A 5495-nucleotide genomic window follows, 5' to 3' on the forward strand; every position below is an offset into this window, starting at 1 on the left:
TCAGAATTTTTCATGAGCTGAGAAGTTGAGAAAATATAGAGTGTGTCTATTCAGACCCTCGATTTATGTCAGTCTCCATCACGTAGTTATCAAAATCCAGCATTCAATTCTAGTATGAGTCTCAGTTAAGTCTTAGTCATAGTCCTAGTTCAGTAATCAGATTAGTAACTCAGTTCAGTTTCAGATTTACTTGACCATAGTGTACAATTATCAGTTATTCAGTTATTAGTATTTTAGTACCTTAGTTTACAGACTATTTTGAAATTATGTTATATGCTTGGTCTTTCATTCTCAAATAATATAGTCTTCACGTATTCATGCTCAGTACCTCATGTTGCTCAGTTAACCCTTAGCTCTTACATAAAATACTCTACAGTTTCAGTCCAGACTAAGTACAGTTTAATCTTACATGACCAGTATTCAGCTATCAGCTATTCAGTTAATCAGACAAGTTAGTATGTTTATGCATTCGTGCTCAATGCCCATGTGAATATTTACAGTAGTCTCAGGTGAAGTATCGTAATGGGGTGGAGAGTATAGTTGAGAGAGTATTCGAGAAATATGTCTAAGCTTAAAATATTATAGTAGCGAATTAGTAGTTTAATAATGAGTATTGGTTAGTTAATAGTAGTGCGTAGATCGAGTATATCGATGATATATATTTTCAAAATGGTGATATGATTAAGGTTATGAGTACTTTGGTAAATGTTATTCAATTACGGTAATTGATGAGGATTATGAATGTTGGTAAATGATCGTTGGTGTAAAATGTGGAAAACAATGGATAATGAGGAGTTGGTTATATATCTATATATGTTGATGATTTAACCTTTGATGCACTCTCCGATGGTATAGGATGTCGTGATGGGTTCTTTACTTTATGTTTTTTTGGTGTACTCCCTGGTGGTAAGGGATGTCATGGTGAGTTCTTTTACTTTATGTTGTAATGGATGTATGTAGTTAACTTAGTATTTATGCGGTTGTAATTGTATTAGTGTCACTTTACAATTTCAGACCTATTACCTATTGTATATGATGGTATTGGTGTGTATTGTATGAGATATCTTATTATTATTCTAGCTGATTATTTATTTTATACAATGATGATAAAGATGATTCAGGTTCGATTATGTACCTTTACTTAGAGATATTATCTTGCTTTATATCTTCTTTATATCATAATTTAGCTCAGTCCGATGATGTCTGCAGAGTACCCGTTATTTTGGTACTCATACTATACTTCTGTACCTTTTTGGTGCAGACCTAAGTACTAGTTGCCACTGCTGAGTTGAGTTCGTGCAGTGTTGATCTTTCGGATATAGGGTGAGTTCTTGGAGTTTTGAGTCACCCATTTCCCTCTATCCTTGTTCAGTCTTTTGTATTCGAGATAGAATTGTTGACAATTCTAGAATTATGGGTTGTATTTTCTATTATCATACTTAGATGCTCTAGTACTGATATTTCTAGGTCATTGTATTGGTATCCGTATTTTGATTATCTTCTTTTAGAGGAACATTGTTTATTATAATTGTATTCGTGTATTTAGGCCAGGTTGAGCATTTCTACCGAATTAACCCATTGCCTTAGCTCCGGGTTACGGTATTGGCTTACCTACTGGTGGATTTTAGTAAGTGCCATCATGACTCGTGAATCGGGAGGTGACATCAATCCAAAGCTACTAAGCACTTTAGTTTAAAATCATAAGGTTAAGGAGTGTAAAATTTAAGGAGAGAGTGAAAGTAAAGCCCCAAAAATATAAGTTATTGGTGTGAAAAAGATTATGTGTTGTTGTTGGGAGAGGTGTAATAAAAAAAGAAAATTTAATCAAAATTGAATCATGTATTGATAAAGAATACTCCCCCTTACAATAGTGAACTAACTTAAAGAGATGGGAAAAAAGAAGTAGAAAAATAGACACGGTGAGAAATTGGTTGTTCAGAGAAAATTTCAATGTACAATGTTATGTATTAAAGTGCTTAGGAAAGATAGTCACTATTGCTGACCCAAATAGTTTCTACCGTCTCTTAACAAGATAGTCACTATTACTAACCCAAATAGTTTCTACCCGTCTCTTAGCCTACATTACAACACTTTACATCCTATTTTATCTTGATCCTTAATGTTCTGATATTAGTGGAGTTCTACACTAAGGACAAGCCTATGGCTCATCTTATCTAACATGTGAATTCTTTGTGAGAGTGAGCGAAATTTGATTCTTATACCCATTATTGTGATGAATTACATATTTGTGAGTGACTATGAGTAACTGTCTCAAGGTGAGGGCACATATTTGAAGATGGTTACATGATTTGTATGATCTCGTTGATTAAGTAATATACATAAGTTTTTCAACTTTGAAGAGTCAATTCTTGAGGTTATAATGTCTTGAAGTAGTGTTCATGAGCTTTCAAATGTGTTTGACATGCTTAAGGTGGAACTTATTATTCATGTGGTCATTGTAGTGCTAGATTGAGTATCTTACTTGTAATAGTAATGTTGGAGTCTTCCTTGGATGGTGCTCAATGTAAAGAGTTGTTCGAGGAGAACAAGGCTTTAAGTGTGGGGTGACGATCTTAGGTGTATTTATCCACCTAAGTGTCATTATATCTACGTATTTAGCTTTGTTTTGATGACTTATTGTGTGCATCACGAAGTGTTAAAGGGTGTAATTGAGTATCTATGTGTTTAAGTATATGGTTGGAGTGTTTAAGGTACAATCAAAATAAGTTTAGAATTAAATTGGTCACATAGAGTATAGATGAAAAAACTATCGCTACTAGCTTGACCTATGTATTGTTCTAGTGTATTTTGATGGACTCTATTGTGTTGTGTGAACTAATTCATGTTATTTGATATTATAGGAGACCATGTAAAATGTGAGGAGAAATGCCCAAGAGCAAAACAAGGCCAAATTCTGTTAGAAAGTCATCCACAAAGTGTGGAACTTGAAGGCAAACGGAAGGAGTCAACTACTACAAAAAGTGACATTTTGAAGCACTAGGGCATGCCAAGTACTCAGAGCTCCGATATAAGGGAGTGAAACACCCTAAGAAACAAAATAAATGTCAAATTACAGTGTACATTCGCATTAATGGTGTGCCACACCCTTGGACATCCGCGATAAAGGCGTGCCACACCCAAAGGTGAAAACCATCCAAAAGTGACTTTCTAAGCCTCTTAAGTGAGGGGCAATGTTGGCAATGCATTTATTTCATGTTGGAATACCTATGGACGACTTAAAACGCTATAAAAGGAGCACTTAGTCATAATTCCATTGCATATTTGGATCAATACACGAATTGAAGAGAGGACAAGGCACCAAGGGCTCAAACTAGGGTTCTTTGTTCTTTAACTTGACTTTCTTGTAGTTTTACTTAATTAATTCATCTATGGTGATTCGTTGTAAGATTATGTGTGGCCAAATACTCTTTATCTAGGGTTGGGGCTACGAATATGAATGCTTAAGCTTTAATTGGGTTGGTTAATTGTTGATTATCATGTTTGGTAGTTCATATATTTTGGTTATTACTATTCTAGTGATTCATGACCTCTAGGATAAACTTATATTTTTGTTGTGAGCCAGGAAGGAGGAACAATAAATTAGATCATGGGATATATGGAGTGGAATTTTATATTTTAAATGTAAAGATAGCATTTGCGTTTAGGATAAGAATACCTAATTCTCCCCATTTAATTTAACTATGGGATTATATACAAATGTATTTTAATTCTCATATCTCCGCTCAACGATGTATTTGTGATGCTAACTTAGATTGACAATTTAGAGGATGACCATTTTGTATCATGTTATCAACCCCGTGAATCAACAACCAAGATATTTAACTTAACCAATGATATTGTATAGCTTAGTAGGACTGTTAATAATGCCTCAACCCTGGATTTCTCCCCATTATTGTACCAAGCACTTTATATTCTCGTATTATTTATTTGTACTTTTTAATTCTCAAACTTGAACTTTCTTTTGTTACGCGTTGAACTTGTTTAATCTTATTAATAAAGTTAGAATTAGATCATTGTTAAATCAAGCCCTGTGGGTTCGACAATCGATTCGAAAGGGCTACTTTATTACTTGCACGACCACATACCCTTGTGTTTATGGTAGCACCACAATACATGCCCATTTGTTACAATGCATATCTTTTCTCGAATCGCTTAAGTGTTCGATTTGTTGAAAAAATTATTGTTAAGATGTGTCATTTTTAGAATTAACAAGTGAATAGGTAAGAGATAAAATATGGCATGCAAGTTAAGAAATTAGAATACACACGTGCGCGCGCACACACACATATATATAAATTATATATATATATATATATATATATATATATATATATATATATATATACATGATTATACATATAATATACAGTTCTTATATAGCATATATAAACTGAGTATATAAAGTGCAATTATTATATGTGCTAAAGCAATAAATATCATTCATATGCATGTTGCTTTCGAAAAGCTCTCGTTCACAACAATTGTATATTTGTAATATTGTCATCTTTTGATAAATGCATATAGTGAAATGTTACGCCCAAATGTACTCACAAGTGTACACAGTTGTACAAGTAATATAGGATTGAGAGTTCAGATATAATACTCACATGGACTTGTCGATTAACTATTTTTTTAAATTAAACTAATACTTATTATTTATTCAAGAAGTAAATCCCAAAGATGTATTTATGAACTAACTAAACTAATAATAATAATAAAAACATAACTAATGAACAATTAACCAAGATGTAGAGTAAGTTTTTACACAATCAATGAATGAATTGATCTAGGATTATGGATTCGGAAACAATCATGCCGAGTATCAAGTTCATCAACTTATTTGACTATCTAGTGTTGATTTATGAGGTTGATTATATGTCATGGACTTCCGAGCCTCTAATAGTCTATCCAAATTAACCTCACAACTACATCATTGAGCGGGAATATGATAATCCAATTCGAATGTATATCTTCTCATTAGTAATCAAGTAAGATGATCTAGGTATATTCCTACCTAGCCACAAATTAATTCTTTATTTTACAAAAAGTAAAGATCTTACTCCCTATATTTTTTGTTCTATCCCATTGATTCTTCTTTCGAGTTCACAAAAAGAATATAAATTTATTTTAATAGTAACTAAGCAATAAAATAGAAAGCAGAAGAATAAAAGAATAACTATGATGATAATCAAATAGATCGAATCAAGATGTTACTAAACAATCATGTAATTAGCTATCATAATCCTACAAGGAGAAGTTTAACTTCACATAGACATGGAGTAGTTACAACAAATCATCCAAAGAACTATATAAAAATAAATAATAAAGGATAAGAAAAGATAGAATCAATATCCTCCGGTCTCCACGATGACTCCTACATAACAAAATATGGTCATCTTAGCTTACTATATACTAGATTATTCTTAAATAACATGTTCTTCGGTCACTATTAACATGGTAATCCGGATACTTTT

This window comes from Capsicum annuum, chromosome 3 (assembly GCF_002878395.1).
Source record: "Capsicum annuum cultivar UCD-10X-F1 chromosome 3, UCD10Xv1.1, whole genome shotgun sequence".
Lineage (NCBI taxonomy): Eukaryota > Viridiplantae > Streptophyta > Magnoliopsida > Solanales > Solanaceae > Capsicum > Capsicum annuum.